This window comes from Eumetopias jubatus, unplaced genomic scaffold (assembly GCF_037043125.1).
Source record: "Eumetopias jubatus isolate StellerSeaLion01/CBP00866 unplaced genomic scaffold, mEumJub1_p1.0 scaffold_3, whole genome shotgun sequence".
In the NCBI taxonomy this organism is placed as follows: domain Eukaryota; kingdom Metazoa; phylum Chordata; class Mammalia; order Carnivora; family Otariidae; genus Eumetopias; species Eumetopias jubatus.
This window is the reverse complement of record NW_028274809.1, coordinates 6,015,237-6,026,319: the sequence shown is the minus strand read 5'-3', so window position 1 is coordinate 6,026,319 and position 11,083 is coordinate 6,015,237.

Sequence of the window (11,083 nt, the reverse complement as noted above, 5' to 3'; positions counted from 1 at the left end):
TGGCTTAGGTCTCATATTGTCAGCAGCATCTCCATGCTTAGTTCCTGCCACCCTCTATCTGCAACATCACCTGTATAGCCAGTTTCTTCCTCAGGCTCCCAGAGAGCCTTCCTTACCATTGCGGGGAACCCCAGGGACCTCCAGGCAGCAGCCTCCCTTTGGTGGTTGGCGCTTCTTCCTCAGAAGGATGCCACCTGCCGATGGTCCTGCTGCTGGTACAGTTCATGGTCTCCCAAGTTCTTATTTGACCAGTAGGATCCGTGCGAGCTGTGTCTTCAGGCTTGGCCCACCTTCCTTCTGAAATTACCTACAGCCCTCTCCTGAACTGAGAGGAGAGTCTCAGTGCGGGCATGAAGCACTGGCCTTTCTCTTCCTAGCCTGTCTTTCATGTCTGGGCAGCAGCAACCTAAGAATTATCAGCAGACCGCCTCTGAAATAATAGACTGTTGGGCATTTTGAGGGGTATCCGCTGGTTCTTGGTTTCTCATTTTCAAGCTAGTTAGTCTTTATCGTCCTCAAGCAAGAAGTTCACACTCCTGGGTGGTGCACGACTTAGAATCCCCCTCTCGACACTTCCAGAATTCCTGTTCTAGAACCCCGAGGTTGTGTGTGTGTGTGTGTGTGTGTGTGTGTGTGTGTGTGTGTAAATACTAAAAGTCGCTCCACAATTTTCCTGTGCTCCCTTTTCTGCTACCACCTCCTTGCCTTTTCTCAAGTCTTCGTTTTATTGTAGATGATGTCTTGTTTGGGGGAGGTCTTGGGGGTAAGAAATGGGACAACCCTTGAATTTTAAAGTACGTGAATTCCTCAGGATAGTCTCAGCTACGCTTTAGTAACACATAAACCCTCAGTAAAGGTTGATTTCGCCCAGTGCAGGTTGGCTTCCTTCAGTGGCTTCCTTCGGTGGCTTCCCAGGTGGTCATGGCTCGGGAAGAGACAAGTGGTGAATCTAAAGGGATATTCTTAATGCCGGGCTTGCGGGTGCCTCCCGTAACTTCGGCCCACATCCCGCAAGCTGGAACCCAGCCCCAACTTAACTTCAAGGGAGACAGCAAAGGCAGAGAAGAGGAATGTGGGGCAGTCACTGATAGTCACAGCCCGGGCACCTGAATGTGTACTGTGAAGGTCCCTCGGAAGAAAAAAGGGAAGGTCCCCTTTCCCCTTGTATGAGACGACAAGATGAGTGGCTTGTTCAGCATCACAAAGAAGCCAAAGGGCAGGGTGTGAGGGCTGACTAAGGGTGTACCAGGCACCAAAGTGCTCTGTGCCAGGGACTCGCCCTACGCGACCTTGAGTCTCACAGGTGTTAGTGTTTCTCCCATTTGACAGGTGAGGAAGCACGCTCAGAGGTGGGCCGCTCCTCCAGATCAGAGGGTGCCCAGGAAAGTGTTGTCGGGAGAGCCCAGGTCTCCAGACCCTGGGTCTGAGCGCTATCTGCCACTCTGAGCAGCCAGCCCCCGCCCCCGGTCACCTCGTATCTACCAGCTCCCTGCAGATCCTTCAGTTCTCTCTTCCTCTGCCATAACCCACCCTGGAAGCCACAGAAGTAACCGGCTGCCCAAGCTGCAACCAGCTCGGCACCCCCACACCCCCCATTTCTGACCCCATCCCAGTAGGGACCCATGCAACCTCGGCCCTACCAGGGGAAGGGGCCGGCGCTGTTGTCACTCTCCAAGGAGACCTCTCCCCCACCCTTTCAGCACCCCGGTTTCCTGATCCAAACTCAAGTTCCCTGCTGGGTCTTGGGCCCGTGTCTGAGTCCCATCTGGTCTCAGGGCCTGAAAGCCTATAAAGATTTGCCGATCTACTCCCCACCAGCCCCCTACAGCCAAGCCTTGGACTCCCTGGCCCCACACTCCTCTAACCTCTGGCTCCAGGGGCGACATCTTACCTCCTCAGATGGCCTCACAGGAGAGCACGGGTCCCAATCCCTTGTGGGTGTGGTCTGTGCCTCATAAGCTTCTGAGCCCAGGGTTCCAGTAATCCAGCCCTAGGCACGTCCAGAAGCAGTCCGTTGTCTCCCTTCTCCTCCTTCTGTCTTACTGACTAGGTATCGCACCCGACTCCTGACTCCAGCATCAATCCACCGTGGGAAATGCAGACCAACTTTGGATATTGTCAGCAGTTCTGAGGTCTCAATTCCCACTGTATCCCACCCCTAGCTAGAGCCCTGCAACCCCAGTGTCTCCATGGTACGTCAGCTTTTCCAAGTGCTGCCTATAAAATAATCCTTATTGCAATGTAAGGATTTATAAATTGCTAGGGAAGAAAAGCACGTTTTTTAAGGACACAGAGCTGAGTGGAAAAAGAGCGCTGTGGTTGCAGGAGGGGCTGGAGCCCTGAGCCCTGTCCCCTTCCTTCTGCTGGGAATACCCATCCCTACATTGTCTGTCTGCATGGTCCCCTGCGAGCATCCAGGTTCAGAGATCATGACCCTGGGAGGCTGACCTGAGGCAGGCTAAAGAAGTCTGTGTGGAGAGGAGGACCCTGAGGACCCAGGAGTGCACTCCATTCCTGGTGTTAAAAAGGATGCCTTTAATCCAAAATTTACCAAGATTAAGTCTAACATATACCTGATTTGGAAGTGAGGCTGTCCACCTCAGCCTGTCACTCATCTTTGAATGGAGTTGAGGCCAACGTGGGAGCTCTTGGGGGCGCCATTTTGAACTCTCTCGAGTGGGATACAGAGATGGGCCTTCTGCAGCAGAGGAAAGCCTGATGCATAAACCAAGGGAAGGAGAAACCAGAGTCCTTGGGAGTGGTCTCCTGGAGGGCCCCGTCAAGCTCCAGGGCCCAATTCCCTTCCACCCTGAAACCAGCAGCCTCTAGGCCTTGGGTTCATAGAGGCCCCTATGCCTCGTAAGTGAATTTCCTTTGTTGCTTAAGCAGCTCATGTGACTTTCTGGGCTCTGCAGCCAAAATTCCTCAGTAGTACAAGGCATAATTGAGAAAGACCAGCATTGATCAATTAGCAATCAGAATTTCCCATCAATACTCTCAAGAACTTCTATGGAATGCATCTAAATTGTGAGCAAATTAATTTGGCAGCCAGGCAGCAGATCTTTATCTTCCTTGAAATTATTTACTATTCTGACCAAGCTTTCTCAGAATTGGCACATTATTAAATTAAGTCTATTTTGTTTATTGTACACAAGCCACCATAGACCGAATGCACAAGATAGGTTGCTATTTTTACGGTAATTGCCTTTAACTTTTCGGCATTCTGAATTTCTTGCAGAATGTGCCAGTCTTTCTCGGCCCCAGGTGGCCAAGTCTCCAGTTGCCTAAATTTCAAAACTGGTTTTTGTTTTGTTTGTTTTTTCAACCACAATAGGAACATGTATACCTGATCGCTTGTCCAAAATGTAACAGGAAGGAAGAAATTGGCTAAAAAGAAATTCAGTGAATTCTGCTTGTGTTTGTGTGGGCATGCGCAGTGCCCCTCCACACACATCTATCCGTCCCTGCTGTCTACCAGGCCCTGTGCCAGCTGCCAGGTACTCAGAGACAAACGGGACAGTGTCTCAGCCCTCCAGGAGCCTCACAGGGTCATGAGGAGGACAGACAGGTAGCCAGGAAACCATGATCCAAAAAGAGCACTGTCTTCGGGCACTCAGAGAACAGAGCGAGGCAGCATGCCAGGTTGATCCAGGAAAACCACAGAGAAGTGTGGGCGTGGAGGGGCAGGGCCCTGATGGTGGACTGGATGGTCCGCCAAGCCGGAATGGGAAGGACACTCCAGGAAGGAGAGAAGGACGAGTAGAAGCATGGTGTTGAAAAGGTACTTGTAGGGCTCGAGAAACTGCTAGTAGCCAGTTCCCCGAATGAACCAGACCCCATCCATGCCCTGTAAGTACAGGAAGTAGAAATACCCTTTGATCTTTATTTCTTCCTTACTTCTTTCTTTTTCTGTTTTTGTTTTTGTTTTAATAACAGATATATATGTATATTTCACATGCCATACAATTCACCTATTCAGTGGTTTTAAGTGCATGCACGATGTCGTGCAACCATCTCCACCATCTAATTTTAAAATATTCCATCACCCAAAGAAGACATTCCGTGCCCGGCAGTCCCTTCCCCTCCCCCAACCCCTGGCCTGTCTCTGTAGCTTTACCCATATTGGACATTTCATGTAAATGGAATAATGCAACGTGGGATCTTCTGTGACTAACTTGTTTCACTGAGCATCACATTTTCCAAGGTTACCCAGGCAGCAGCACGGATCAGCACTTCATTCTCTTTTACCGCCAAATAACATTCCAGGGTATGGATAGACCACATTTTGTGTAACCACTGATGGACACTTAGTTTATTTTCACTTTTTGGCTACTATGAATTCAACTTCTGTGAACATTCACATACAAGTTGTGTGTGGACGTATGTTTTTATTTCTCTTGAGTACATACTGAGGAGTGGAATTCTGGGTCCCATGGTAACTCTTTAACGTTTTGAGGAACCCCCAGACTACTTTCCAGGGTAGATGCACTATTTCACATTCCTACCAGCAGTGTATGCAGGTTCTAATCTCTCTATGTATTTGCTAACACTTATTATTTTTTATGTTTTTGATCAAAGCCATCCTAGTAGGTGTGACATCTTACCACATTGTGGTTTTGGTTTTTGTATTTCCCTGATGACTAAAGATACTGATCATCCTTTCATGTGCTCTTTCTTTCTATTTTAAAGTTCTTTCTTAAAGCTCAATAAATGCCCGACTTCTTGGCTTAAGAAGTGATGTAAAGGAGCCAAGGGACATCACTTTGGATCGGGTAGGTAAAGAATTGCTGGACCCAGAGAGAGCACAGGTATCAGTCACTGCTATCAAGCTGGGTAAAGACCCACTGCACAGTGTGGAGAAGGGGAGCTCTGAGAACCCATTAATCTATTTAATTCCTGGTATCAAAGAGACTGTTTTCATCTGAGATTTACCATGATTAAATATAGTTGAATCTGTACGATGTGTTGGAAAGCTCTTTAATATACGAAGAAGAAAAAAACGGAGAAATCAGACAAACCTAAGTTTTATTCCCTATTGAGTGGCTTTGGGCAATTTAAATGATCTCTGTAAGGCTCAACTTCCTCGTCTCTAATATGGGAAAACAAATACCTAATTCATAGGCTTATTGTGAAAATTAAAAAATATACTAAAAGAAACCTATCACTTGATGGTCAATAAATTTTGGGTTCTTTCTCTTCCTTCTAATACTTGACTGGGGACAGCTTTGCAATAGCACATTGTCATGAATTTCATGTTAATGTTTCACAACAACAATAAAATGCCCCTGGATATAGGAAAGGACTTTCCCACTGCATTGGATTTGTTGTTTGGCAAAGGCCGAGACCTAGGGCCCGATGCAATCAGTAAACACGGCTGTGCCCCCACCAGCCCCCCAGCCTGGTTCTCCACAGCTGAGCAAGCTCAGAAAAGGATCTGACTATATCCTCCCCGCACCTTAAAGACCTCAAAATCTTAGTGTGGTTTGGATGGACCTGACAAGGTGGTTTGGATGGTACGGGGAATACATGCTGTGTGCTTCGTCAACAGATTCCTGGAAGGCTGAGTTTTCTGGGAAGGTCATGGAGAAGTTGTTCCTGGAGCCAAGGGAGGGAAAAGAAGGAAGAATTGGATGATTAAAGAGGAGGCCACTTCTTTCCCTCCAAAGGAAACTGATATGTGAGCCAGGCATAAGCTGGCAAAGTCTCTGGGGGTTGGAGGGAGTGAGCAAAACTTTGGTTGAGCAGAATTCACATGGAATGAAGCAGGAAATCTAGCAGTGAGAAACAGCTTCTCCGAATTCCTACTATTCTACCATATATGGCTCTGGTTGTTTAAATGTGAGTGTCAGAGCTCTCCCACATGGCTGTCTCATGGTTTGTGTGACTGTTCTCATCCACAGTCAACTCACGGACAAATGCAAAGAACATTGTCTTGCCAGTACCATCGCCGCCCCCCTCCCAGATCCCCACGGAGCTGGTCGTGAAGACGGTGCCTGCCAATTCCCATTTACCAGGCCAGGGAGGCTCCCTGCTGAGATCTGTCCCTTCCGTTCCACTCAGCTCCTCTCTGGCAGCCCCCTGGGTTGGGTATTCCTGACTTTTCTGGCTGATGGCTTTCAAAACAACAGTCTAAAGATGTCTATCTTTTGAGGAAATAGGCGTATGCAAGTCTATATATTTATACTATATGTATACAAAATATATGTTATGGACTGAATGTTTGTGTCCCCCTCCCGAATTCATATACTGAAGCCCTACCCTCTAGAGGGATGGTATTTGGAGAAGGGGTCTGTAGGAGGCCAGCAGGGTAGGGGAGCCCCCATGATGGAATAACAGAACCAGAGTTCTGGATCTCTCCCCACTTCTGCACGGGGAAGAGGTCACATGAACACACAGTGAGATGGCAGCTACCCAGAATCTAAGAGAAGAGCCTTTGGATTGAATCCCACCTTGCCAGCACCTTGACCTTGGACTTCCAGCCTCTAGAACCAAAAGAAATAAATTTCTCTTATTTGAAGCTGCCCTGTCTGTGGTATTCCATTATGGCGGCCCAGGGTAAGACAACATATATACCAATATATTTACTTCTGGGCAAAGGTCTTGAAGTACCCCATTGCAGTTGTGCAAAAGCACTTGTTTTTCTCTTTATAGTTTATGGGCTTTTAAAGCAACAGCTCATTTTTTTCAGGTGTTTTCTAAGAACCCCGTGTACCTCATGGTAAAGACATCTCCTGAGACGATGGCACTCAGTGAGGGGATTTCACATGATCAGTTCAGCTCCCTGCTTCTGGAATCCTCGAGGTCTCCTAAGTGACTAAAGAACACAGATGCCTTATAACATTTTTTGAAGCTCATACTCCGGGAAGCCTTGTGCTTGTCCTTATTCCCGTGTAAGAATACGTCGACATTTAATATATTTCGTCTTACCGTTTTTCAACTTCAGACTAACATCCAAAACACTATATTGATTTTATAGTTTGGGACACCATTTTTCCAAATAGCATACTTTTGGCGAGTGTCTTTAAAAAAAAAAAAATATATATATATATATATAATTGGAACATCAGGTGGGAGAGAGGCATGGTGGAACCAGGTGTCCTCTGTGAAGCTATATATTGATGCAAAATATTTTCCCACAGGCATTGCATATCATTTGAGTGTGAATGATATTATTTGCCCACACTGAACATATCTTCTCTTTGGCTCCATTTTAATAACAAGCTACTTCATCGGGCCACTGTCAAGTTTACGTGCTGTTTTTCCGAGGCACAGTTGCTTTTGGGACGTGTGCTTATATGTGAGATATGCCATGCCAAACCTCAGCAGAAATGTCTTTGGCCTAATTGCTCACACCTTAGGAGATTTTCGCAAGTGTCCTCACTATGTTGTGGGAGAACTGGAAAAATTGTATAATTAACCGCTCTGAAGGCTTGAGAACTTGAGAATGCCGAGGGCAGGTCAGAGCTTCGTTTGCGCCTATGCACTGTGCCCAGACAATTTCAGCAGCGCTCACCTGACCTGAGCCACAGCTGAGGCTCCACCAACTCTGTGGAGCCCTGGAAACCTGTGCCTTGTTCCTCAATGTTCTGCGTCGGAAGCAGAGAAGATTGGAAATCACAGACTCTAAGTGCCTGCCAGGAAAGGGACCTCCGGGGTCACTCATCCAAACCTTTTATGGATGAGGATATTGAATCGCAGAGATGTGAAAGGACCTGTCAAGGTCATTCACTAAGTCAGAGGCTGAACGCAGGCTGCCTCCTATTCTCTCCACGTCCAGGCCCTTCCCGCACCTCAAGCGGCCTCGTGGTGGCCTGCCTTGTCCCTTTCACGAGTGCACAGAAGAGTACATGAAACTCCATTGAGCCCATGCTCTTAGTCACTTAATGAAATGGGAAGACTCAGCCACCACCCTGGCCCTTCATTATTTCCATGCATCCTGTTCCCGGTGGTGTTTTAACATCTCCTCCCTCCCCCTGCTCCACCCAACACCCACACCCACCTCTCCAGCAAGGCATTGTTGTACAAATTTGAGCTATTTTCCCAGTAGGAAGGCAAGTTTCAAACTTGGAGGTGCAGCTATATTAAAAAAAAAAAAGAAAAAAAAGTGGTTTCAGTGCACCCAGAAGAGCGGGAGCTAACACAGACTCGTGATTCTTGTGGACGATCGTGGTGTTGGTCTTGAGGGAGATTTCGAAAGAAAACAGTCCAGTGTGAGACAAAAGGACATTTCACCTGACCTTCCCATTCTATTGAACAATTACTCAGGTAGCACCTGCCGCGTGCAGGTCCCTGGTGGGGTCAGGAAACAAGAGATAAAGAGGTAATATCTCTGGCCTCAGAGAGCATATAGTTTTGAACAGGAAGAAAGCATGTACCCAAATACAACGTGTTTGTTAATGGGCGGCAGGAAGTATTCTCCTGCAAGACCAGCGGCAGAGCCTGTATTCCTCTGCAAGGTGGACCCCGTGTCTTCGGAGAGCAGGAAGAGGCCCCGAGGCCCCAAACACACAGAATCCACAGACCCAGGCCTGCCTGCATGCCACGCCCCTCACCCAACACTCCGTGGCCATTGTTTGGGTATAACTTGGGACTCTCCTTTGGGGTTAGATTCAGGGACTCTGGGATGTCCTGAAGCCTCATTTACATAGGAAGCTCTAAATTCCATGAAGGGGGGCTCTAAAGGAGGATCAGGAACTCACGTTAGATCACCTGCATTAGGTTCAGATGCTCCAAGTCTAAATAAACAGCAGGAGGAGATGGGCACCTCACAGAGGCCTGGGCAGGATGATTGGAGGAAGAAGGGAGCTCTGAGCAGAGGAGGAGTCCAAGAGGCTCTTCCTGTCCTGCTCCTGAGGGACAGGAGGCCAGAAGGGGGCCCAGAGGCCCGCCAGCTTACCTGGCCCACAGTGCTCTTTCCAGTCATCCAGTCTGTCCCCACCCGAGGCATCCGGGCCACATTGAGACAGGCCTCCAATGCCCTCCTTCTGTTCACAGATTCCATCCTGACTCACACATAAAACATGATTTATTATTACTTAGGACAGTGCACTCTGATATTTTCTCTAACCTGTTTCATTGTATTAAAATTAAGGGCGCCTTGGTGGCTCAGATGGTTAAGCGTCTGCCTTCGGCTCAGGTCATGATCCCAGAGTCCTGGGATCGAGCCCCACGTCAGGCTCCTGGCTCAGCGAGGAGCCTGCTTCTCCCTCTCTCCCTGCTCATGCTCTCTCTCTCTCTCTCTCTGTATCTCTGTGTCTCAGATGAATAAATAAAATCTTTAAAAAAAAGAAAGAAAGAAAATGCAGATCACCCCAGGGTCCTGGGATGGAGCCTGCTCACTGGGGAGTCTGCTTCTCCGTCTCCCTCTCCCCCAGCTCATGCTCACTCTCTCTCTCTCTCTCTCTCAAATAAATAAAATCTTAAAAAAAAAAAAAGATCTTAGATTGTGGTTGGGAAGGTGGTTGTGTGGATAATGCACTTAGCAAATTCATCAAATTGTACAGTAGAAAATAGACGCATTATACTGTACATAAATTGGGCTTAAAGTTGCTTTAAAAAAATAGCTAAAATTAATCACTACACTCAGCTGAGGGTCATGTGGATTATGTCCTGATAAGAACATTTTAAGAAGAAAACAAAACAGCTGCCCCCAAAATAAGAATCTTGATAATCCACGTGTACACAGGCCTGGTAGAAATTTCTAACACCCCGTGCTAACACCCTAGCAGCCAGCAAAATGAATCTCAGCACATGCTAGTAACACATCGGTTTTAGTTGATAAATACTCATCTTAGAAGCTGTGGAAAACTTGTTAGTTAGAGCATGCAGTCGTAAATAAAATATGAGTCCTTGGATGTGGGTTCCTTAGCCCACGAGACGCAAACAGTAACTTGCCTGTCCACCAGTTGGACCTGCTCAACATCAAGGTTCACAAACCACATTTGAGAATCACTGCAGTACCCACACCTCCTGCCGCGTCAGGAACATGAAGATGGCGTTTCAGGCCACTCACACATCTGGCCGTGTCTGTCATGCATGACAAACCTTGGTCTCTCCCTGTGCCTCGCCTGTCTCCCACCCAGCACAGTGAGTAGACGGTTTGCTGTGAGCTCTCTCCTTGCACCTCCAGTCCATCCCGGGCCGTGATGCCCATTACCTGGCTGTGAGCTCCCCTGGGCAACCTGGCAGGTACCCAACTTCTGTCTCATGGAAGGCTGTCTGCTCTGCCCCACGTGCCCCATGGCCAAGGGACCAGCTCTCCAGCGGGACATTCTCTCCCCAGCAGGGTCCATCCTGCCATCACTCCCCAGACAGGTGCAGCCGGCCATCAGACAACCACAGCAGGCCTCTGGCCCTGTCTTCTCTTGTCTGCACATAACAACCCTGGATCACTGTGAAGCCTGGTGTGGGTGTCCCAAGTCCGTACAGCCAGAGCGTGTGGAGAGCCAGGCATTTCTGTACCCAGCCATCCCCTTACCTTTGTGGACACTCAGCAGAAATGGAGGGACACCCCCCCCCAAGTCTAAATCCTGGCAAGTTATACATTAAGCTGCATTTACAGTCTGGCCTCCTCCCTTGACCCCCAGAACCTTCAGCTTACTCCCCCAGAATCAGTCTTGTGACCTAGAAGCTAACCCAGCCCTAAGTCAGAGCATGGATCAGCTGAGCAAAGCCCAGGACTCCTGGGTGATGACTGGCCTGGTCGGCTCCCTCAGGATCCCACATGGCAGGTGCCTCCTCTAGCATCTCTGGGTTTCCTGGCAGTTGGGGGAGGGGAGAGCACAGCTGTCAGGGAGCCCAGCCTGCCTAGACTCCACTTTAGGGGGTGGGGGGGAGTCAGTTTGGAACAAAAGTAGCTCCACTTCCTCTGTCTGGTGCCAAGGGCAGAATGAGTAGAGGGGAGAAGCTGTCAGGGAGAAGGCAGCTACCACACCAGAAGTCTCCTGCAAAAGCAGAGAAGATGGACCTTCCCTGGTGACTCTGATGCTCAGAAGGAAGCGCTCACCCCGGAGGGTAGGACGGAAACAGGGCAACAGGAGGATGCTTGCAGATGCCACGAAGCTGAGGGCTCTGTCCTCCGTGG